At 37.2% G+C, this 26,604-nt stretch overlaps 1 protein-coding gene across 4 annotated transcripts in view; it reads left to right on the top strand.

The window, feature by feature from the left end:
• Positions 1-26,604, top strand: part of CFAP299 (cilia and flagella associated protein 299) — a 624,040-nt gene that overhangs the window by 545,266 nt on the left and 52,170 nt on the right. Inside the window, exon 1 of one of the 4 annotated variants that reach the window (XR_007477163.1) lies at positions 17,839-18,001. The exons of the other annotated variants lie outside the window; for them this stretch is intronic. The gene's annotated coding sequence lies outside the window, so the exon portion shown is untranslated. Of the gene's footprint in view, positions 1-17,838; positions 18,002-26,604 lie in introns of those variants that run through there. 4 annotated transcript variants of the gene reach the window in all.

The raw sequence follows: 26,604 nt of genomic DNA, 5'->3' as shown, positions 1-26,604 counted from the left end.
AAAAAGAAATATTAATTATGTGATGTGATACAGGTATTAGCTAACACTGTGGTGGTAATCATTTTGTAGTATATAAGGGTATCAAATCAACACAGTGTATACCTTAAAGTTATACAACGTTATATGTCAATTATAACTCAGTAAAGCTAGGGAAAAAAGAATGTAGAAGTGTCATCTATTGATTAAGATGAGCATTTTAAAAAGTCCATTGTGTCTGGAAATGTGGAGAACATTAGTGAACTTTATAAGAACAGTTTCTGTCACATGGTGGTGGTATTGGGAAAACTGTATTGTAGTGGATTGAAAGGCGACTTGGCGGTGGAGAAAGAGAAACAGCATGAGTAGAAAACTCTAGAAGTTCGATGAGAAAAGAAATCAAAGTGGAAGAAATTGCAGGTGTGTGTGTGTGTGTGTGTGTGTTGGTAGGGGTAGATGAGAATAGTAGTGAATCAAGGAAGAGAGATATGAGAACTAAGAAAGTTCTTCAGGACAAGACAGAAGAGTAAAAAGGAAACGGAATGGCATTCAAATCATCCCATCCTATGTCATTCTAAATCAATTCTTTTATATTTTTCTCTTATATGTATACATGCCCATTTCCTATAACTACACAATGATTATAATAGGGAGGTATTAAAATAGCAATGTCCTTGTCTGGTTATATGCCTTATATTTAAAGAGCCTGGGCTTTGGAATCACTCAACCTTCATTTCTAATTCTGGTTCTGTCATCTTGGACAAGCATTTGACTTCTATGACCCTTAGTTTCTACATCTTATAAAAGTTGATAAATAATATCTTCCTCAAATGATAGAGGATCATATGATCATATGGTATCGCATGTAAAGTACCTAGCATGAAAACTAACCCATAGGAGATGCTTAATATATTAAGGCATTGTTAATTATTTCATTAAGTGCTGAGTGTCAATGAGTAGTGAAGTTGGTTTAAAAAATGCGGGATTAAAAGGAATTTATGAAGGCCAGTAAAAATGTAAATTTCATAGACCACCTATCACGTGGAATATACTTTGAGAAAAATACATGAAGTGCTAGAATAATTTTGGTTCTAAAACTGGAAAATGGACAGTTGTGAAACAGCATGAGAAAAATCACAAGTCACCACCATAGTAAGCAACTATGCACAAATCAGACGGCAAGGTTGAGTATTGAGGCAGGACTCTCCCTTTGGGCATGAAGGGGTGGAGAAGGAATGTGGAAGGGTAAACAAAATATACCCAATGCAGAATAAAACAGTTTCAAATATAGAATCTGTAGCATAGACTAGAACATGAACACATGCGCATGCACACACACACACACGAACACACTACATATTAAGCAATTTAAATTTTTGAAATCCATTGCTTTATCAAAGGGTTGATTTTTTTAGCAGCCCTCAGGATCTGCTAGAGACATTCTCTTCTCCCTTGGATGAAGCAGTATAATTATGTAATGTATGTTACTGGATATTCTTATTAAACATTCTGGGTCTTTCTGAGGGTGAAAAAAGGACAGAAATCATTTGCTCTCACATTCCATCATAGTAAACATTTTCAAGAAAGATGTTTGCCTTCACTTTGTCAATTCTAAGATGTTTATGGTCCTTAGGTATTGCCACAGGTATATGACAGCTTGTTTTATCTGCTTGGAACTTTAAAACCCACTGAAATTTGGTCACTGTGCAAATATTCATCTTATTCCACTGTCTAGAATGACAGGTTTCTGGACTACAGATTTAATAATTATTAACATATTATCCTCTTGGCTCAATCACTGTCAGCTATTTGTCCAACTCTCTCATTTCTTTCAGATATGGATACCTAGTTTAGCTTAAATATGACTAGAGACTTATTAAGCCGACAGTTTCCAAAGAGAACTCTAAATTAATCTTTCAAAGTTTTAGAATAGTTTTCATTTTTCCTTCTCAAAAATTGCCAGGTAAATTCTCCCCCTTCTTCCTGAGTTGGCCAATTAGTTTTTGCCTTAGGCTAATGTTTTCTTTCCCTCTCCCCATACTCTGATCTCCCCATCTCTAAAGTTACACACTATTACACATATTCAAGAGTGGAACTTTAAATAGTAAAATTGTGATATTTTTCATCTGAGTCAGGTTCCTCCCTCTTTCTCATTGTGAGATGCCCTGAAGTTACATTTCTCTGTGAGAAAAGTTTGAACATTTTCCCTAAGGAAGGAGAAGCTGCAGAACATGTAACCCAGAGAGCCCTTTCTTTCTCTGGGGCCAGGATGGAAGTAAGAGCTGTCTCAACCATCTGCATATCTACAATAAATATGTGGCAGAAGATGGATCCTGGTTTTTAGTACTGTTCTTTTTTTTCAAATCTGATTTAGGTAATCTCTAGTTAGGACTGCAGTAGTCAGCCCTCAATATCAGCAGATTCCACATCCATGGATTTAACTAACTGTGGATCAAAAATATTCAGAAAAAAACCCCAAAAAACCCAGAAAGTTCCAAAAAGCAAACCTTGAATTTTCATACTCTGGCCACTATTTACATAGCATTTAGATTGTATTTACAACTATTTACATAGTATTTACATTGTATTAGGTATTATAAGGAATTGAAATGATTTAAAATATACAGGAGGATGTGCATAGGTTATATGCAATTACTGCATTACCACATTTTATATAAAGAGCTTGAGCATCCCTAGATTTTGGTATCTCCAGGATGTGGATGAGGGATGACTGTACATCATCAGCCTTTGGTGAAAAAAAAAAAAAGCATGGTTGGTTTGCTAACCACAGAAGAAACGGTTTCAAGAGAACATCACTTTTTATACATGCAGATTTCTGGAAGTAATTTTTAAAGAAGTTGATAAACAACTTTTTACTTCCAATTAGATTTTATAACTGTTCAAATACAAGAGTAAGTTGTTTTTACAGAGTAAAATGGTATACAGATATGCCTCATTTTATTTTATTGAATTTTATTTTATCTTTTTATACAGCAGGTTCTTATTAGTTATCTATTTTATACATATTGGGGTATACATGTAAATCCCAATCTCCCAATTCATCACACCACTGCCCCCAGCCACTTTTCTTGGTGTCCATACATTTGTTATCTACATCTGTGTCTCTATTTCTGCCCATACAGATGAACCAAACCAGTTCATCTGTACCATTTTTCTAGATTCCACATATATGTGTTAATATACGATATTTGTTTTTCTCTTTCTGACATACTTCACTCTGTATGATAGTTTCTAGGTCGATCCACATCTCTACAAATGCCCCAATTTCGTTCCTATTTATATTACATTGTATATATGTACCACATCTTCTTTATCCATTCATCTCTTGATGGGCCTTTATGTTGCTTCCATGACCTGGCTATTGTAAACAGTGCAATTAAATGTTGGGGTGCATGTGTCTTTTTGAATTATGATTCTGTCTGGGTATATGCCCAGTAGTGGGATTGCTGGGTCATATGGTAGTTCTATTCTTAGTTTTTTAAGGAACCTCCATACTATTCACCATAGAGGTTGTATCAATTTACATTCCCACGAATAGTGCAGGAGGGTTCCCTTTTCTCCACACCCTCTCCAGCATTTGTTCTTTGTAGATTTTCTGATGATGCCCATTCTAACCGGTGTGAGGTGATACCTCATTGTAGTTTTGATTTGCATTTCTCTAATAATTAGTGATGTTGAGCATCTTTTCATGTGCTTCTTGGCCATCTGTATGTCTTCTTTGGAGAAATGTCTATTTAGGTCTTCTGCCCATTTTTTGATTGGGTTTTTTTTTTGTTTTCTGATATTGAGCTGCATGTGCTGTTTATATATTTTGGAGATTAATCCTTTGTCCATTGATTCGTTTGCAAATATTTACTCCCATTCTGAGGCTTTTCTTTTCATCTTGTTTATAGTCTCCTTTGCTGTGCAAAAGTTTTAAATTTCATTATGTCCCACTTGTTTATTTTTGTTTCTATTTCCATTACTCTAGGAGGTGGGTCAAAAAAGATCTTGCTGTGATTTATGTCACAGAGTGTTCTGCTTATGTTTTCCTCTAAGAGATTTATAGTTTCCGGTCTTACATTTAGGTCTTTAATCCATTTTGACTTAATTTTTGTGTATGGTGTTAAGGAGTGTTCTAATTTCATTCTTTTACATGTAGCTGTCCAGTTTTCCTAGCATTACTTATTGAAGAGACTGTCTTTTCTCCATTGTATATCCTTGCTTCCTTTGTGATAGATCAGTTGACCATAGGTGCGTGGGTTTACCTCTGGCCTTTCTATCTTGTTCCATTGATCTATATTTCTGTTTTTGTGCCACTACCATATTGCCTTGATTACTGTAGCTTTGTAGTGTAGCTTGAAGTCAGGGAGTCTGATTCCTTCACCTCCATTTTTTTCCCTCAAGATTGCTTTGGCTAATCGGGGTCTTTTGTGTCTGCATACAAATTTTAAGATTTTTTGTTCTAGTTCTGTAAAAATGCCATTGGTAATTTGATAGGGATTACATTGAATCTGTAGATTTATTTGAATAGTATAGTTATTTTCAAAATATTGATTCTTCCAATCCAAGGATATGGTATATCTCTCCATCTGTTTGTGCTATCTTTGATTGCTTTCATCAGTGTCTTATAGTTTTCTGAGTACAGGTCTTTTACCTCCTTAGATAGGTTTATTCCTAGGTATTTTATTCTTTTTGTTGCAGTGGTGAATGGGATTGTTTCCTTAATTTCTCTTTCTGATCTTTCATTGTTAGTGTATACAAATAGAAGAGTTTTCTGTGCATTAATTTTGTATCCTACAACTTTACCTAATTCATTGATTAGCTCTAGTAGTTTTCCGGTGGCATCCTTAGGATTCTCTATATATAGTATCATGTCATCTGCAAACAGTGACAGTTTTAATTCTTCTTTTCCAATTTGTATTCCTTTTATTTCTTTTTCTTCTCTGATAGCCATGGCTAGGACTTCCAAAATTATGTTGAGTAATAGTGGTGACAGTGGACATCCTTGTCTTGTTCCTGATCATAGAGGAAATGCCTTCAATTTTTCACCATTGAGAATGATGTTTGCTGTGGGTTTGCTGTATATAGCTTTTATTATGTTGAGGTAGGTTCCCTCTATGCCCACTTTCTGGAGAGTTTTTATCATAAATGGGTATTGAATTTTGTCTAAAACTTTTTCTGCATCTATTGAGATGATCATATGGTTTTTCTTCTTCAATTTGTTAATATGGTATATCACATTGATTGATTTGCATATATTGAAGAATCCTTGCATCCCTGGGATAAATCCCACTTGATAATGGTGTATGATCCTTTTAATGTGTGGTTTGAATCTGTTTGCTAGTATTTTATTCAGTATTTTTCCATCTACTTTCCTCAGTGATATTGGTCTGTAAGTTTCTTTTTTTGTAATATCTTTGTCTGGTTTTGGTAACAGGGTGATGATGGTCTCATAGAATGAGTTCAGGAGTGTTCCTTCCTCTGCAATTTTTTGCAAGAGTTTGAGAAGGATGGGTGTTAGCTCTTCTCTAAATGTTTGATAGAATTCACCTGTGAAGCCATCTGGTCCTGCACATTTGTTTGTAGGAATATTTTTAATCACAGTTTCAATTTCATTACTTGTGATTGGTCTGTTCATATTTTCTGTTTCTTCCTGGTTCAGTCTTGGAAGGTTATGCCTTTCTGAGAATGTGTCCACTTCTTCCAGGTTGTCCATTTTATTGACATAGAGTTGCAAGTAGCAGTCTATTAGGATGCTTTGTATTTCTGCAGTGTCCGTTGTAACTTCTCTTTTTCATTTCAAATTTTATTGATTTGAGTCCTCTCCCTCTTTTTCTTGATGAGTCTGGCTAATGGTTTATCAGTTTTGTTTATCTTCTCAAAGAACCAGCTTTGAGATAGCCTCATCCACCAGAGGGAAGAGAGCAGAAGCAAGCAGAACTACAATCCTGCAGCCTGTGGAACAAAAACCATATTCATAGAAAGACAGACAAGATGAAAAGGCAGAGGGCTATGTACCAGATGAAGGAACAAGATAAAACTCCAGAAAAATCAACTAAGCAAAGTGGAGATATGCAACCTTCCAGAAAAAGAATTCAGAACAATGATAGTAAAGATGATCAAGGACTTCGGAAAAAGAATGGAGGCAAAGATCGAGAAGTTGCAAGAAATGTTTAACAAAGACCGAGGAGAATTAAAGAAAAAACAAACAGAGATGAACAATACAATAGCTGAAATGAAAACTACACTAGAAGGAATCAATAGAAGAATAACTGAGGCAGGAGAACGGTTAAGTGACTAGGAAGACAGAATGTTGGAATTCACTGCTGCAGAACAGACTAAAGAAAAAAGAATGAAAAGAAATGAAGACAGCCTAAGAGACCTCTAGGACAACATTAAATGCACCAACAATCGCATTATAGAGGTCCCAGAAGGAGAAAAGAGAGAGAAAGGACCGAAGAAAATATTTGAAGAGATTATAATTGAAAAATCCCCTAACATGGGAAAGGAAATAACCACCCAAGTCCAGGAAGTGCAATGAGTCCCATACAGGATAAACCCAAGGAGCAACACACGGAGACACATAGTAATCAAATTGGCAAAAATTAAAGACAAAGAAAAATTATTGAAAACAGCAAGGCAAAAACAACAAATAACATACAAGGGAACTCCCATAAGGTTAACAGCTGATTTCTCAGCAGAAACTCTACAAGCCAGAAGGGAGTGGCATGATATACTTAAAGTGATGAAAGGGAAAAACCTACAACCAAGATTACTCTACCCAACAAGGGTCTCATTCAGATTCAATGGAGAAATCAAAAGCTTTACAGACAAGCAAAAGCTAAGAGAATTCAGCCCCACCAAACCAGCTCTACAACAAATGCTAAAGGAATTTCTCTAAATGAGAAACACAAGAGAAGAAAAGGACCTACAAAAACAAACCCAAAACAATTAAGAAAATGGTAATAGGAACATATATATCAATAATTACCTTAAATGTGAATGGATTAAATGCTCCAACCAAAAGACACAGGTTTGCTAAATGGATTCAAAAACAAGACCCATATATATGCTGTCCACAAGAGACCCACTCAGACCTAAGGACACATACAGACTGAAAATGAGGGGATGGAAAAAGATATTCCATACAAACGGAAATCAAAAGAAAGCTGGAGTAGCAATGCTGATATCAGATAAAATAGACTTTAAAATAAAGAATATTACAAGAGACAAGGAAGGACACTACATAATGATCAATCCAAGAAGAAGATATAACAATTATAAATATATATGCACCCAACATAGGAGCACCTCAATGCCTAAGGACACTGCTAACAGTTATAAAAGAGGGAATCAACTGTAACACAATAATAGTGGGGAACTTTAATAACACCTCACTTACAGCAATGGAAAGATCATCCAAAATGAAAATAAATAAGGAAACAGAAGCTCTAAATGACACAATAGGCCAGATAGATTTAATTGATATTTATAGGACATTCCATCCAAAAACAGCAGACTACATTTTCTTCTCAAGTGTGCACAAAACATTCTCCAGGATAGATCACATCTTGGGTCACAAATCAAGCCTCAGTAAATTTAAGAAAATTGAAATCATATCAAGCATCTTTTCTGACCACAATGCTATGAGATTAGAAATGAATTACAGGGGAAAAAATGTAAAAACTACAAACACGTGGAGGCTAAACAATACGTTACTAAATAACCAAGAGATCATTGAAGAAATCAAAGAGGAAATCAAAAAATACCTAGAGACAAATGACAATGAAAACAAGATGATCCAAAACCTATGGGATGCAGCAAAAGCAGTTCTAAGAGGGAAATTCATAGCTATACAAGCCTACCTCAAGAAACAAGAAAAATCTCAAATAAAAAATCTAAACTTACACCTAAAGGAAGTAGAGTTAGAAGAACGAACAAAACCCAAAGTTAGCAGAAGGAAAGAAATCATAAAGATCAGAGCAGAAATAAATGAAATAGAAACAAAGAAAACAATAGCCAAGATAAATAAAACTAAAACCTGGTTCTTTGAGAAGATAAAGAAAATTGATAAACCATTAGCCAGACTCATCAAGAAAAAGAGGGAGAGGACTCAAATCAATAAAATTTGAAATGAAAAAGGAGAAGTTACAACACACACCGCAGAAATACAAAGCATCCTAAGAGACTACTACAAGCAACTCTATGCCAATATAATGGACAACCTGGAAGAAATGGACAAATTCTTAGAAAGGTATAACCTTCCAAGACTGAACCAAGAAGAAGTGGAAAATATGAACAGAGAAATCACAAGTAATGAAATTGAAACTGTGATTAAAAATCTTCCAAAACACAAAAGTCCAGGACCAGATGGCTTCACAGGTGAATTCTATCAAACATTTAGAGAAGAGCTAACACCCATCCTTCTCAAACTCTTGCAAAAAATTGCAGAGGAAGGAACACTCCCAAACTCATTCTATGAGACCACCATCACCCTGATACCAAAACCAAAGATACTACAAAAAAAAAAGAAACTTACAGACCAATATCACTGAGGAAAGTAGATGGAAAAATCCTGAACAAAATACTAGCAAACAGATTCCAACAACACATTAAAAGGATCATGCACCATGATCAAATGGGATTTATCCCCGGGATGCAAGGATTCTTCAATATACGCAAATCAATCAATGTGGTACCCCATATTAACAAAGTGAAGAATAAAAACCGTATGATCATCTCAATAGATGCAGAAAAAACTTTTGACAAAATTCAACACCAGTTTATGATAAAAACTCTCCAGAAAGTGGGCATAGAGGGAACCTACCTCAACATAATAAAGGCCATATATGACAAACCCACAGCAAACATTATTCTCAATGGTGAAAAACTGAAAGCATTTCCTCTAAGATCAGGAACAAGACAAGGATGTCCACTCGCACTGCTATTGTTCAATATAGATTTGGAATTCCTATGCTTGGCAATCAGAGAAGAAAAAGAAACAAAAGGAATACAATTAGAAAAGAAGAAGTAAAACTGTCACTGTTTGCCAATGACATGATACTATACATAGAGAATCCTAAAGATGCCACCAGAAAGCTACTAGAGGTAATTAATGAATTTGGTAAAGTTGCAGGATACAAAATTAATGCACAGAAATCTCTTGCATTCCTATACACTAATGATGAAAAATCTGAAAGAGAAATTAAGGAAACACTCTCATTTACCATTGGAACAAAAAGAATAAAATACCTATGAATAAACCTACCTAGGGAGACAAAAGACCTGTATACAGAGAACTATCAGACACTGTTGAAAGAAATTAAAGATCATACCAACAGATGGAGAGATATACATGTTCTTGGATTGGAAGAATCAATATTGTGAAAATGACTGTACTACCCAAAGCAATCTGTAGATTCAATGCAATCCCTATCAAATTACCAATGGTATTTTTTACGGAACTAGAACAAAAAAATCTTAAAATTTGTATGGAGACACAAAAGACCCCAAATAACAAAAGCAGTCTTGAGGGAAAAAATCGGAGCTGGAGGAATCAGACTCCCTGACTTCAGACTATAGTACAAAGCTACAGTAATCAAGACAATATGTTGCTGGCACAAAAACAGAAACATAGATCAGTGGAACAAGATAGAAAGCCCAGAGGTTAACCCACACACCTATGGTCAACTAATCTATGACAAAGGAGGCAAGGATATACAATGGAGAAAAGACAGTCTCTTCAATAAGCAGTGCTGGTAAAACTGGACAGCTACATGTAAAAGAATGAAATTAGAAAACTCCCTAACACCATACACAAAAATAAACTCAAAATGGATTAGAGACCTAAATATAAGACCGGACACTATAAAACTCTTAGAGGAAAACCAAGGAAAAACACTCTTTGACATAAATCACTGCAAGTTCTTTTTTGATCCACCTCCTAGAGTAATGGAAATAAAAAGAAAAATAAACAGATGGGACCTAATGAAACTTAGAAGCTTTTGCACAGCAAAGGAAACCATAAACATGATGAAAAGACAACCCTCAGAATGGGAGAAAATATTTGCAAATGAATCAACGGACAAAGGATTAATCTCCAAAATATATAAACAGCACATGCAGCTCAATATTAGGAAAAGAAAAAAAAAAACAATCAAAAATGGGCAGAAGACCTAAATAGACATTTCTCCAAAGAAGACATACAAATGGCCAAGAGGCACATGAAAAGATGCTCAATGTCACTAATTATTAGAGAAATGCAAATCAAAACTACAATGAGGTATCACCTCACACCAGTTAGAATGGGCATCATCAGAAAATCTACAAACAACAAATGCTGGAGAAGATGTGGAGAAAAGGGAACCCTCTTGCACCGTTGGTGGGAATGTAAACTGATACAGCCACTATGGAGAACAGTATGGAGGTTCCTTAAAAGAGTAAAAATAGTATTACCATATGATCCAGCAATCCCACTACTGAGCATATACCCAGAGTAAACCACAATTTAAAAAGACACATGCACCCCAAAGTTAATTGCAGCACTATTTACAATAGCCAGGTCATGGAAGCAAACTAAATGCCCATAAACAGATGAATGGATAAAGAAGATGTGGAACATATATACAATGGAATTTACTCAGCCATAAAAAGGAATGAAATTGGGTTATTTGTTGAGATGGGATAGATCTAGAGACTGTCATACAGAGTAAGTCAGAAAGAGAAAAACAAATATCGTATATTAACCCATATATGTGGAACCTAGAAAAATGGTACAGATGAACTGGTTTGCAGGGAAGAAATAGAAACACAGATGTAGAGAACAAACGTATGGACACCAAGGTGGGAAAGCCACGGGGTGGGGGGGGGGTTGGGAGTGGTGGTGTGATGAATTGGGTGATTGGGATTGACATGTATACACTGTTGTGTATAAAATTGATGACTAATAAGAACCTGCTCTATAAAATAATAGGAAAAACCTATTTATTAAAAAAATATTGAGGGCTTCCCTGGTGGCGCAGTGGTTGAGAGTCCGCCTGCCGATGCAGGGGACGCGGGTTCGTGCCCCAGTCCGAGAAGATCCCACATGCCACGGAGCGGCTGGTCCCGTGAGCCATGGCTGCTGAGCCTGCGCGTCCGGAGGCTGTGCTCCGCAACGGGAGAGGCCACAACAGTGAGAGGCCCACATACCGCAAAAAAAAAAAAAAAAAAAAAAAAAAAAATATTAAAAAATAGTAAGAAGAAATAAACAAACAAAAAAAACTTTAAAATTTTTTTTCTAAAAAGCACCAGCTTTTAGTTTTATTTATCTTTGCTACTGTTTTCTTTGTTTCTAGTTCATTTATTTCTGCTCTGATCTTTATGATTTCTTTCCTTCTACTAACTTTTGGTTTTGTTTGTTCTTCTTTCTTTAGTTCCTCTAGGTGTAAGGTTAGATTATTTATTTGAGATTTTTCTTGTTTCTTCAGGTAGGATTTTATTGCTATAAACTTCCCTCTTAGAACTACTTTTGCTGCATCCCATAGGTTTTGGGTTGTCATGTTTTCATTTTCATTTGTTTCTAGGTATTTTTTGGTTTCCTCTTTGATTTCTTCAGTGATCTCTTGGTTACTTAGTAATGTATTGTTTCGCCTCCATGTGTTTGTGTTTTTCACGTTTTTTTCCCTGTAATTGATTTCTAATCTCATAGTGTTGTGGTTGGAAAAGATGCTTGATATGATTTCAGTTTTCTTAAATTTACTGAGGCTTGATTTTTTTTTTATTGCGCCTCTAGTTTATTTTTTTTAAATTGAGATATAATTCACATAATGTAAGATTTACCATTTAAATTGTACAGTTTAGTGGTTTCTAGTATATTCTCTAAGTTGTGGAACTATTACCACTGTCTAATTCCAGAATATTTCTATCACTTTAAAAAGAAATCCCTACCTATTAGCAGTCACTCCCAATTATTTTTCCCTCCCCTCAGCCCCTGGCAACGACTCTTCTTTCTGTCTCTGTGGATTTGCTTATCCTGGACATTTCATAGAAATGGAATTATGTAATATGTGGCCTTTTGTGTCTGGTTTATTTCACTTTGTATAGTTTTTTTTTTTTTTGAAAAAGAATATTCATTTATTTTTAATGACTTATTAGAACAAATACCTATAGATATCATTATATATATGATATATAAATTAATTATACAATATATCATGTATTAATTATTAAAACATACTCTGGTAAATATTATATATTCAATATGAAACAGGAGGAAAGGGGGCAGGGCACAACCTTTAAAAGAATTACATAGCCCGAGGACACAACATAAACTGATTAGAACAAAATAGGTCCAAGATGGCGGACGAGTCTACTTCCACTAGACCTTGAGCCTCAGTATACACTCATTGTAACACATCAGCAAGCTAAGCGACACACCCACAGGTGCCACGACAGTTCCAAGGATGACCATAAAGGTCAAAAAGTGGGCGGTGGCTCAATTCCTAGAAATCCCCACCCCTTCCCCAAAATAGCTGGAATACTCCTCCCACTCATCAGCGTATGAAATTACTCACCCCTATAAAACTAACAACCCCATACCCTGGTGCTGCCCTCGCCTTCTTTTTTTTTTTCTTTTTTTTTTTCTTTTTTTTTATAGGTGTACCTGGATTTAATTCTCACTTCTACCGCTTGGTAGCTGGATAGCCTTAGGCAAGTTTCATACCTCCCTGAAATTCACTTAATTCAGTCTGTAAAATGGCATAATAACTTATTATAGCATCCTTTTAGGAATTTTAAATCAGTTCTTGAAATAAAAGTACACAATATATAGACAAGTATGGATTCCTCAATAGATGTTTGACCTTTCATTTCTCCAGTATCCCGCCCGCATCAAATAAAGAAAAATACTTTTTAAAATTTACGAATATTTCATTGTTGTAAAGTTAAAGCCATAAAAATAATCAAATGGCCTACTATCATACCGTTAGAAGAAAAAAAAAAGGTGTTCATGAGAGTTCCATATTAGAATACAAGTTTTCCTTAGTCACCTGTTTATGTATGCTATTCTGCTCTTTGCAATAAATAATTAAATTTAAAAGACTTAATTCCTCACTTTTAAGACCTTATTAGTTTACAAATTACATATTGACCTATGCTAAATTTTATACCGACCCATGCTAATGAATTCAGTACAGAAAACAAAAAACACTGCACTCAAGCAAACTACATATATATATATATATATATATATATATATAACTTATATGAGAATTGCTACTCCAGCTTTCTTTTGGTTTCCATTTGCATGAAATACCTTTTTCCATCCCCTTACTTTCAGTCTGTATGTGTCTCTAGGTCTGAAGTGGGTCTCTTGTAGACAGCAAATATATGGGTCTTGTTTTTGTATCCATTCAGCCAATCTGTGTCTTTTGGTGGGAGCATTTAGTCCATTTACATTTAAGGTAATTATCGATATGTGTGTTCCCATTCCCATTTTCTTAATTGTTTGGGGTTTGTTATTGTAGGTCTTTTCCTTCTTTTGTGTTTCTTGCCTAGAGAAGTTCCTTTAGCAGTTGTTGTAGAGCTGGTTTGGTGGTGCTGAACTCTCTCAGCTTTTGCTTGTCTGTAAAGGTTTTAATTTCTCCATCAAATCTGAATGAGATCCTTGCTGGGTAGAGTATTCTTGGTTGCAGGTTTTTCTCCTTCAACACTTTCAATATGTCCTGCCACTCCCTTCTGGTTTGCAGAGTTTCTGCTGAAAGATCAGCTGTTAACCTTATGGGGATTCCCTTGTGTGTTATTTGTTGTTTTTCCCTTGCTGCTTTTAACATGTTTTCTTTGTATTTAATTTTTGACAGTTTGATTAATATGTGTCTTGGCGTATTTCTCCTTGGATTTATCCTGTATGGGACTCTCTGTGCTTCCTGGACTTGATTAACTATTTCCTTTCCCATATTAGGGAAGTTTTCAACTATAATCTCTTCAAATATTTTCTCAGTCCCTTTCTTTTTCTCTTCTTCTTCTGGAACCCCTATAATTCGAATGTTGGTGCGTTTAATGTTGTCCCAGAGGTCTCTGAGACTGTCCTCAGTTCTTTTCATTCTTTTTTCTTTATTCTGCTCTGCAGTAGTTATTTTCACTATTTTATCTTCCAGGTCACTTATCCGTTCTTCTGCCTCAGTTATTCTGCTATTGATCCCATCTAGAGTACTTTTAATTTCATTTATTGTGTTGTTCATCGTTGCCTGTTTCATCTTTAGTTCTTCTAGGTCCTTGTTAACTGATTCTTGCATTTTGTCCATTCTATTGTCCATTCTATCTCCAAGATTTCGGATCAACCTTACTATCATTATTCTGAATTCTTTTTCCGGTAGACTGCCTATTTCCTCTTCAATTGTTAGGTCTGGTGGGTTTTTATCTTGCTCCTTCATCTGCTGTGTGTTTTTCTGTCTTTTCATTTTGCTTATCTTACTGTGTTTGTGGTCTCCTTTTTTGCAGGCTGAAGGTTCGTAGTTCCTGTTGTTTTTGGTGTCTGTCCCCAGTGGCTAAGGTTGGTTCAGTGGGTTGTGTCGGCTTCCTGGTGGAGGGTACTAGTGCCTGTGTTCTGGTGGATGAGGCTGGATCTTGTCTTTCTGGTGGGCAGGTCCACGTCTGGTGGTGTGTTTTGGGGTGTCTGTAGACTTATTATGATTTTGGGCAGCCTCTCTGCTAATGGGTGGGGTTGTGTTCCTGTCTTGCTAGTTGTTTGGCATAGGATGTCCAGCACTGTAGCTTGCTGGTCGTTGAGTGAAGCTGGGTGCTGGCGTTGAGATGGAGATCTCTCGGAGATTTTTGCTGTTTGATATTATGTGCAGCTGGGAGGCCTCTTGTGGACCAGTGTCCTGAAGTTGGCTCTCCCACCTCAGAGGCACAGCACTGACTCCTGGCTGCAGCACCAAGAGCCTTTCATCCACAGGGCTCCTTAATTTGGGATGATTCGTTGACTATTCAGGTATTCCACAGATGCAGGGTATATCAAGTTGATTGTGGAGCTTTAATCCGCTGCTTCTGAGGCTGCTGGGAGAGATTTCCCTTTCTCTTCTTTGTTCTCACAGCTCCCAGGGGCTCAGCTTTGGATTTGGCCCCGCCTGTGCGTGTAGGTCGCCGGAGGGCGTCTGTTCTTTGCTCAGACAGGACGGGGTTAAAGGAGCCGCTGATTCGGAGGCTCTGGCTCACTCAGGCCGGGGGGTAGGGAGGGTCACGGAGTGTGGGGCGGGCCTGCAGCGGCAGAGGCCGGCGTGACGTTGCAGCCTGAGGCGCGCCGTGCGATCTCCCGGGCGAGTTGTCCCTGGATCCCAGGACCCTGGCAGTGGCGGGCTGCACAGGCTCCCCGGAAGGGCGTGTGGCTAGTGACCTGTGTTCGCACACAGGCCTCCTGGTGGCGGCAGCAGCGGCCTTAGCGTCTCATGTCTGTCTCTGGGCTCCGCACTTTTAGCCGCGGCTCGTGCCCGTCCCTGGAGCTCTCTCAAGCAGCGTTCTTAATCCCCTCTCCTCGTGCACCAGGAAACAAAGAGGGACGTAAAAGTCTCTTGCCTCTTCGGCAGGTCCAGACTTTTCCCCGGACTCTCTCCCGGCTAGCCGCGGTGCACTAACGCCCTGCAGGCTGTGTTCACACCGCCAACCTCAGTCCTCTCCCGGCGCTCCGACAAAAGCCGGATCCTCAGCTCCCAGTCCCGCCCGCCCCGGCGGGCGAGCAGAAAAGCCTCTCGGCTGGTGAGTTCCGGTCGGCCCGATCCTCTGCGCTGGAATCTGTCCGCTTTGCCCTGCGCACCCCTGTTGCTGTGCTCTCCTCCGCGGCTCCCAAGCTCCCCCACTCCGCCTCCCGAAGTCTCCACCCGCGAAGGGGCTTCCTAGTGTGTGGACACTTTTCCTCCTTCACAGCTCTCTCCCACTGGTGCAGGACCCGTCCCTATCCTTTTGTCTCTGTTTAGTTTTTTCTTTTGCCCTAACCAGGTACGTGGGGGGTTCCTTGCCTTTTGGGAGGTCTGAGGTCTTCTGCCAGCGTTCAGTAGGTGCTCCGTAGGAGTTGTTCCACGCGTAGATGTATTTCTGGTGTATCTGTGGGGAGGAAGGTGATCTCCACGTCTTACTCTTCCGCCATCTTCCCGGAAGTCTCTCGAGGCTTGATTTTTGACCCAAGATGTGATCTATTGTGGAGAAAGTTCCGTGTGAACTTAAGAAGTGAGTGTAATCTGCTGTTTTCAGATGGATGTTTTATAGATGTTAGCATTTCCCTTATGTATTGAGGTGCTCTCATGTTGGGTGCATATATATTTATAATTGTTATATCATCTTCTTGGGTTGATTCCTTGATCATTATGTAGTGTCCTTCCTTATTTCTTGTAACATTCTTTATATTAAAAGTATTAAAGTCTATTTTATCTGATAGGAGTATTCTACTCCAGCTTTCTTTTGATTTCCATTTGTATGGAATATCTTTTTCCATCCCCTCACTTTCAGTCTGTGTCCCTAGGTCTGAAGTAGGTCTCTTGTGGACAGCATATGTATGGGTCTTGTTTTTGTATCCATTCAGTGAGCCTGTGTCTTTTGGTTGGAGGATTTAATCCATTCACATTTAAGGTAATAATTGATATGTGTGTTCTATTACCATTTTCTTAGTTGTTTTGGGTTTGTTTTTGTAGGTCCTTTTCTTCTCTTGCTTTTCCCACTTAGAGAAGTTCCTTTAGCATTTGTTATAGAGCTGGTTTGGTGATGCTGAATTATCTCAGCTTTTGCTTGTCTGTAAAGCTTTTGATTTCTCCATCGAATCTGAATGAGATCCTTTCAGGGTAGAGTAATCTTGGTTTTAGGTTCTTCTCTTTTATCACTTTAAATATATTGTGCCACTCCCTTCTGGCTTGTAGAGTTTCTGCTGAAAAATCAGCTGTTAACCTTATTGGAGTTCCCTTGTATGTTATTTGTCATTTTTCCCTCGTTGCTTTTAATAATTTTTCTTTGTCTTTAATTTTTGTCAACCTGATTCCTATGTGTCTCAGTGTGTTTATCCTTGGGTTTATCCTGCCTGGGACTCTCTGCCCTTCCTGGACTTGGGTGGCTATTTCCTTTCCCATGTTAGGGAAGTTTTTGACTGTAATCTCTTCAAATATTTTCTTGGGTCCTTTCTCTTTCCCTTCTCCTTCTGGGACCTCTATAATGTGAACATTCACCCGTTTAATGTTGTCTCGGAGGTCTCTTAGACTGTCTTCATTTCTTTTCATTCTTTTTCTTTATTCTTTTCCACAGCAGTGAATTCCACCATTCTGTCTTCCTAGTCACTTATCCGTTCTTCTGCCTCAGCTATTCTGCTACTGATTCCTTCTAGTGTATTTTTAATTTCAGTTATTGTATTATTCATGTCTCTTTTTTGGTTCTTTAACTCTTCTAGGTGTTGTTCTTTACTTCTTCCAGGTCTTTGTTAAATATTTCTTGCATCTTCTCCATCTTTGCTTCCATTCTTTTTCCAAGGTCCTGAATCATCTTCACTATAATTCTTCTGAATTCTTTTTCTGGAAGATTGCCTATCTCCACTTCATTTAGTTGTTTTTCTGGGGTTTTATCTTGTTCCTTCATCTGGTACAGAACCCTCTGCCTTTTCATCTTGTCTATCTTTCTGTGAATGTGGTTTTCATTCCACAGGCTGCAGGATTGTGGTTTTTCTTGTTTCTGCGTCTGCCCTCTTGTGGATGAGGCTATCTAAGGGGCCTGTGCAAGCTTGCTGATGGGAGGGACTAGTGTTGGGTAGAGCTGGGTGTTGCTCTCTTGGGCAGAGCTCAGTAAAACTTTAATCCCCTTTTCTGCTGATCGGTGGGGCTGAGTTCCCTCCCTCTTTGGCCTGAAGCAACCCAGCCTTGGAGAATAGAGGCTCCTCAGTGGGGCCAATGGCAGAGTCCAAGAAGGCTTATGCCACGGAGCACCTCCCAGAATCTCCACTGCCAGTGTCCCTGTCCTTGCGGTGAGACACTGCAACCCCTTGCCTCTGCAAAAGACCCTCCAACACCAGCAGGTAGGTCTGGTTCAATCTCCCCTGTGGTCACTGCTCCTTCCCCTGGGTCCCGATGTGCACACTACTTTGTGTGTGCCCTCCAAGAGTGGAGTCTCTGTTTCCCCCAGTCCTATCAAAGTCCTGCAATCAAATTCTGCTAGCCTTCAAAGTCTGATTCTCTTGGAATTCCTCCTCCCATTGCCAGACCCCCAGTTTGGGAAGCCTGAGGTGGGGCTCAGAACCTTCACTCCAGTGGGTGGATTTCTGTGGTGTAATTGTTCTCCAGTTTGTGAGTCACCCACCCAGTGGTTATGGGATTTGATTTTACTGTGATTGCACCCCTCCTACTGACTCTTTGCAGCTTCTCCTTTGTCTTTTGATTTGGGGTATCTTTTTTGGTGAGTTCCTGTGTCTTCCTGTCAATGATTTTTCAGCAGTTAGTTGTGATTCTGGTGCTCTCGCAAGAGGAAGTGAGCACACGTCCTTCTACTCTGCCATCTTGAACCAATCTCCATACCTCATTTTGTTGTGCTTTGCAGCTATTGCATTTTTTACAAATATAGGTTTTATGGCAACACTGCACCCACCATGTCAATTAACACCGTTTTCCCAACAGCATATGCTCACTTCGTGTCTCTGTGACACAGTTTTGTAATTCTCCCAATATATCAAACTTTTTCATTATTTTTATATTTGTTATGGTGATCTGTGATCAGTGGTTTTTGATGTTACTGTTGCAAAAAGATTATGACTTGCCGAAGGCTTAGATGCATGATAGCATTTTTTTTTTTTTTTTTTGGCGGTATGCGGGCCTCTCACTGTTGTGGCCTTTCTGTTGTGGAGCACAGGCTCCAGATGCACAGGCTCAGTGGCCATGGCTCACGGGCCCAGCCGCTCCGTGGCATGTGAGATCTTCCTGGACCGGGGCACGAACCCGTGTCCCCTGCATCGGCAGGTGGACTCTCAACCACTGTGCCACCAGGGAAGTCCCATGATAGCATTTTTAGGCAAAAAAAATTTAAAAAAAATCCTACTACTTTATTTATTTATCTTTTATTGAAGGATAGTTGATTTACAATGTTGTGTTAGTTTCAGGTATACAACAAAATGTTTCAAGTTGTTTTTTCTGATTATATTCCATTATAGTTTATTACAAGATATTGAATATAGTTCGCTGTGCTATACAATAAATCCTTGTTCCTCATCTATTTTAGGTATAGTAGTTGTATGTGTTAGTGCCATACTCCTAATTTGCCCCTCTCCTTTCCCTCTCCCCTTTGGTAACCATAAGTTTGTTTTCTACGTCTCTGAGTCTGTTTTGTTTTGTATGTCGATTCATTTTTATTCTTTTTCTAGATTCCACATATAAATGATATCATATAGTATTTGTATTCTCTGATTTATTTCACTAAGTATAATATTCTCTGAGACCATCCATGTTGCTGCAAATGGCAATATTTCATTCTCTTTTATGGCTGAGTAATATTCCATTGTATATATATGTACCACATCTTAAGCCAGTCATCTGTTGATGCACACTTGGGTTGTTTCCCTGTCTTGGCTATTGTAAATAGTGCTGCTATGAACATTAGCAAAAAGCATTTTTAAATTAAGGTATGTACATTATTTTATGCACACTTTGAAGACACACTTTTTGAAGACATGCTATTGCACAGTTAATAGAATACAGTATAGTATAAACATAACTTTTATATGCATTGGGAAATCAGAAAATTTATATAACTTGCTTTATTGTGATATTTGCTTTATTTTGATGGTCTGGAACCAAACTTGAAATATCTCTGAGCTATACCTGTATATAGGACATTATGGTAGTGGATTATTGAATTATATTTACACATAAATATGCCATTTATGTATACGTATTATAAATAATCAGTGAATATTATTATGTTTCAAATAAATTGAGATTATTTCAATATTTTGGTATAATTTCATATAAAGCATTACACTATAACCAGGTCATCATGATTTACTAGACTCTTAGGAATCCTCAGTCAAAGATAAGTCTTTTAAATGAATTTATTGGCAAAGACAAAGTGAGAAAACCTAAATCTTTGGTGAGATGATATTGAAAGTTCCTACCTTTTTGGATAGAGGAGACTATGGAATGTTACAAAGCATCTTTCATTTTGACAGCTGTTGCCCCACTGGGACACCCTGACCTCAGAATTCAAATCACATGTCTGTCTGCAGATGTGTCAGGGATAAGAAATCCTCAGTGTTGGTGTTGTCTATGACCATATATCATTGGTCTGCATAGCTGAAGGAGAGATTTTTCCTAGTGGTCCAACTAAGAACCTAAAATTCCAGAGAAATTGGGGAATGGAAAAGGGAGAAGTTTACCTCTGTTTATTATCCAGAAGGCAGATTTCTAGTTCTATCACAGTTACATAGAAAAAAAATTAAAATCAAATACAAAGAACTTTTCCTAGGTGTTCTTATCATAACACTTATTTTCATGAGTGTTCTTATCATCACCCTTATTTTGGTTGTAATTATAAAGCTAATTTACCTTTAGTGAAGACAAATAGTATATAAAAGTATAAAGAAAGTTAAAATCATCCATAATTTTATCACTCCAAGATATTACTGTTATTATTTTGATATTTCCTTCTGGTATCCCTTTAGTTGTGAAGATATATAATTAGCAATAGCAAAATTGATATCAATATAGGTACACATAAATATGTAGATCCTAATACAGGTTTTTTCAAAATTTGAATCATGCTGTCATACAAGATTATTTCAACTGCTCTAGTAAATTCTTTTTTAGAGCACAGATCTTCCTCAACTTATAATGTGGTTATATCCCCATAAACCAATTGTAAATTAAAAATATTGTAATTGAAAATGCATCAATACACCTAACCTACCAAACATTATGGCTTAGCCTAGCCTACCTTAAACTGCTCAAAACATTTAACACAGGGGCCCCCAACCTCTGAGCCACACAGCAGGAGGTGAGTGGCAGGCAAGGAAGCAAAGCTTCACCAGTATTTACAGCCACTCCCCATTGTTTGCATTACTGCCTGAGCTCCGCCTCCTGTCAGATCAGTGGCAGCATTAGATTCTCATAGGAGTGCAAACCCTACTGTGAACTTCGCCTATGAGGGATCTAGGCTGTGTGCTCCTTATGAGAATCTAATGCCTGATGTGAGCTGGAACTGAGGCAGTGATGCTAGCACTGGGGAGTGGCTGCAAATACAGATTAACATTAGCAGAGAGGTTTGACTGCACAGAGACCATAATAAATCAATTGCTTGCAGACTCATATCAAAACCCTATCAGTGAGTGGCAAGTGAAAACAAACTCAGGGCTCCCACTGATTCTGCATTATGCTGAGTTGTATAATTATTTCATTATATATTACAATGTAATAATAATAATAGAAATAAAGTGCACAATACATGTAATGCACTTGAATCATCCTGAAACCATCACCCCACCCTGGTCTGTGGAAAGATTGTCTTCCACAAAACCAGCCCCTGGTGCCAAAAAGGTTGGGGACTGCTGATTTAACAGTAGCCTACAGTTGGGCAAAATCATCTATCAGAGAGCCTATTTTATGATAAAGTGTCAAGTATCTCACATAATTTATTGAATACTATACTGAAAATGAAAAATAATGGTTGTATGGGTACAGAATGATTGTAAGCATATGGGTGGTTTATCCATATGTACTTATGACCACATGGCTGACTGGGAGCTGTGTCTGCTGCCACTGCCAATGCCCAGCATTATGAGAGAGTATCATACTGCATATCACCAGCCCAAGAAAAGATCCAAATTCAGAATTCAAAGTACAGTTTCTGCAGAATGCGTATCACCATTATAAAGTCAAAAAATTGTAAGTTAAAGCATCGTTAAGCTGGGGACTGTTTGTAATTATTTTATTTGTTGTAAGAAAGTTCCTGAAACATATATCTGAGAGGCATCTATCAGTCAATTCAGTGAAACCCATTAAATAATTTTGATTATCTATAACATACACAGCAGTGTAACACATAGTCATTAGTCTCAAGAAATTTTTATTACTCCCTGCACTTATACAGGGATTCATAGAAAAATAAAGCTAAATAATTTATACTTAATCAGGAGCATAGAGAAACATTTCTGAATTGCCCAAAAACACATATACTTAGTAGAAACTCTATCACTTTTTATTTGGCAATACACTTCATAGAGGTAATATTATTTCAAAATGATTCGTATGATATACTTGTGTGCTTTAGATTCTACTTTAAGCAATACATGTGCAGTGCAATTAGCTAATTATCTATGGATTTAAAGTAAAATTGAAGGTTTCCCAGTTTCAGGTGTATAGTTTTTGGAAATGTTGCCTTCATTGCTCTCTGCCAAGCATGATGCTAAGTGTTTTCTGGCTTAATCCTGAAATTCAATTGGAGGAATGACATGTTTGGTATGAGGAACCCTGAATCCAAGCAATGCATCTCAGAACATGGTTCAAAGTCAGGTGGGAACAGCTTCAACTATTTTTAGAGTCGTGGAGTGCATATTGGCAAGTCAATGAGTGAGGCCTGCTGCAGTAATGACATAAAGACACCTGCCTCTCTCCACCCCATCCCACCCCAAGGTCCTGGTCAGATTGGCAGGTAGGGTCCTTTTGCTTGGATGCTATGGGGAATGGTTTAAGAAGCTCTTCATTGGATAATTTCATCTTTTTGTTTCATACCCCAGTTAAGGGAATGCTCTTTTCCCCCTCATTTTCCTTGAAGGACTTTTCCTTGGGCTTTGCCTTTCCTCACAATTGCTGTGGTAATATCTGGAGAAACCTATACTGGCGACCAGGCCAAGATAAAAGGAACAAGGAGGCTGTTCAGCATGTTTTTTATAGGCCTTAAGTCAACCTGGTCTAGGAAAGCCATCCATGGTTCAGCCTAGCACTCAAGATAATGCACTGGAATTTGGGACAAAAGCCTAATAATAAAAATCATCCACTTATACATCTTAGTGAGAAGAAGTGAATCTTTTGATATGCAGTAAAACCGATATTGATCCTCAGGGAAGCCGGTGAGGTGATATGTGTCATAAGAAGCAAACATGAGTATCTTAAGCCTTTGTCACAGGCGATAAAAACCATCTGCTGAATATGAGGAAGAAAGCATTGTACGGTGGGAGATGAATGCAAAATGGTTTTGCAATGTGATAGGCTGTTGTTAGAATATCCAGCTTTATGATATTTTAAAAGTATGTGTGAGATAATGAAATTCTACATGAGTTTGTAATAAAGACATGATCAAAATTTTATAAGTTAAAACAATTTTTAAAAGACACAGTACTCCCACTCCCTATACTTTATAAATTAAAGTTCCCCATTTCTTGAAATTGGGAAAAACTGGAAATGCTTAATTACACTAAAAGAGCACTCCTTGGTTACAATGCAAACCTATGTACTACTTGCCAACCAACTTTCATCATTTCAATTATTTGATCATTTCAGTCCATCAACTTAATGGTAACTATATTTGAATCTAGTCCATTCAGTGAAAAAAGCCAGGAATAAAGGAAAACAGCTATTAAACCAAACTTACTGGTGAGTTTGCCCATAGATAAGGACTGCTATCTAATTCCTGCTCTTCAACAGACTGCTGGGCTGCTTTCCATTGTTCCTTCTAATCACTAAAATAGTTTTTAACCAGAAAATATATCTTTTTTAAAAGACTAGAATTCAAAAGACTTGGATGTACACGGCAGTAATGGTCTTAGTACTCAAAGAAAATCTCCTGACAGTGTTTTTACTCTGAATCTCTCTCACCCAGAAAGGTTCCCAAAAATACATCAAGTTCACCAGGAGAAACCTGCCAGGAAGCTTAAGGGAGCTCATGCCCCATCACCTTGTTGCTGCAGTGGGGAAACGGTTCTTTTAGTTACTGTTAGCTTTCAATGCAGTTTCCCTGTGGCAAAGGGCTCGTCCTTGCAATTTTTCATCATGCTTTTTCATCTTGAGATTAACAGGCAAATGAAAAATGGTTTCAAACTTTGCTTCAGGGAGCCTGAAGTGTCTTGTTCATTGGTGTTGGAACTTCTCAGTTCTCACAAACGCTTCTACTACTTTTTCAGTGGTCCCCAATAATCACTGTTAGCGAGTGCATAATGAACTCTGGTGTTTCAGTTGAGACACTTTACATCTGTATATGACGACGACTTGACTGCAGGTAGTGGACAAATCCTGCGGGTTACATTTATCAACGCTGTGAAAACAGCCGCAAAACGCAGTCAAGTACGCTTAATTTATTTTGCTGATAGGATGTCCCATAGAGTTTAAACTTTAAGAATATTTTTCTGAGTTCAAGTTTTGTTCTCCACCGCTTCTTTGTTTAATATTCTAAGAATATGGGTTTAGCGTGACATTCCTACCTGCTTAAGTAACAAGGTTTGGGAAAAATTAGTGGAGAAGTGATCCAAGATAGAGTTGCTCCCATGCCAGGATTTTATTTTTCCATACTTTGCTTTGGTGATGCACCTGCCCCTACACATTAGAGTCAGGAGAGGGAAAGCATTTCTTTAAGAGCTGATTCTCATTACATCTCCAGATTAAAATGACCTTTGGAAGTAAGTGTGCAAGCCAAATTGCCTTGTTGATATTGGTGTACTATACCTTGTGTAATATCGCTAAGGTTGTTCAAATTGTCAATTGACATATTTGCTGAAGCAGTTTACAAGTTTATTGAAGTTATCTTTAGGTGTTAATGCTCACCTCTTTCATCATCACTTTACTCTTGTGCATGATCTATACCAAAAATATAACTCTGGATCTAATGCAAATGTTTGAAAATGCATTTTAAACTTACACACATTAACGTACATGTGTGCGCACAAGCACACATCTGAACTCACATTCTGCCCTAGTCCCACCTGATTTGAGCCCTCAGCTAATGAGAGTCATGCCCTGATGCTGACATTATGACCCAAACTTCTGGAAAGTCTCATAGCATTGTAAAGGCTTTTTACTCTACCAAATATATACACAACTTCATTAATTCTCACAATTCTCCCCAATTTTCCAAATGCAAAACCTGTAAACACATACTTAAAATATACGTCTAGAGTGGTGGCTGTGAATTTAAATCCAAATCTATTTTACCAATTGACTTTATATTTTTTACTACTTGAATACTAACAATTAACTATATTTTGTTCAATAGTCACCAAACTTTAGCAAGTGCTTGGGCTAGTTCATGGTTGCAGTAAAAAAGCGTTCAGTATTTTCTAGAATTTATCTGGATATTTGTTACAAGATTTAGTTTCCTTCCAGCTATGGCACCAGATTAAAATTTGTAATTTAATTGTGACAATCTTAATGATAAATTCATAATTAGCTGTTCTAAACAGATATGAAAAATGAATCTATTATGTAATGGTCTAATGATTCCAAAGGAATACATACCAGTAATATGTATTTTAGAGTCCCAGGAAACATTTAAATTTGATGTACAATGTATGCCTTGCTGCTGTAAATTTTTCATTCTGAGAAAGTTTTTTTTTATTATGCCTTGCCTTTCTTAAACTTCAAGTGGAAAGAGAAATTACCGTATTTTTTAAATTCTTATTCATTTTTACAAGTTATTTCGTTTCAAAATTCCAAAATGATAAATAAAATCTCTGTGATTTTAAAAGGAAAAAATGGCCTATGTAAAATTTAGAAAACAGCGTGCTTTAAACTCTCTATTCAATTTCTGAAGCAAGCTTACAACGAAAACAGGTTTTTTAAATGGTTCAATTTAGTCAAATAATTGAATTTTTGAAAACCATAAATGGAATTCAAACAACCTGCTATTAATTATGTTTTTAATAACAATTGCTTGAATTAATTCATACTTTAAAAAGTCCACAAATTGATATTTACATCTAAATTCAATATGCAAGGAAAAGGTTCAGAATAACTAAATGTATGTTTGATCATAAAAAGTCCTCTCAGCCCAGCAGATTAGCACACCAAAGTTTACATCTGAACTTTATCTCCAAATAGACAGTTTATTTTACATAAGTTATTGACTTCATTAAAATGGTCAGTGTTATCATTTTCTACTCTAAAAGTAAAATAGTCTGGGAAATAGAAAGTCAAAGTTCTCTGCAAGATTTGTTCCACCCTCTCTAGTTCTCAAGATAGATTACTAGAAGTGCTTCCAAATTAAAAAAAAAAAAAAAAAGCAATTTGGATAATGTAATAAATGTTCAGTAACACTTTTTCTTACAAACTTTTCCTAATCTTTGGCTTTCAGTTTTTTGACTCATCCCAAACTTAACATTTTATTCTTAAAATAAGTATTTATATTTAAAGTATTTATACATTTACAATTGAGCACTTCAAGAGTATCTAAATAAAATGAAACATAAGTGGTTTGTTCCTTTTTTGTTTCTCTGCCTCTGGTTAGATCCATTATTTAAAGTTTTTGCTTGATTTTGTTTTTTTTAAGCCATCTTATATATAAAATATCTCCTTTTCTATTGCAATCACTCTTTTTTCTAAACTTTCCCATCTTTTTCACTCATACACTCCTCCCATTTTATTCTGCCAAACTCACTTCTGAAGACATTATTCTGACATAAATACAAATTGGTTTTACAAGAATTTTCAT

The sequence above is a fragment of the Orcinus orca genome, chromosome 4 (genome assembly GCF_937001465.1).
Source record: "Orcinus orca chromosome 4, mOrcOrc1.1, whole genome shotgun sequence".
In the NCBI taxonomy this organism is placed as follows: Eukaryota; Metazoa; Chordata; class Mammalia; order Artiodactyla; family Delphinidae; genus Orcinus; species Orcinus orca.
The sequence above is the reverse complement of the archived record's forward strand: the minus strand, read 5'-3'. Positions and strand labels throughout refer to the sequence as shown.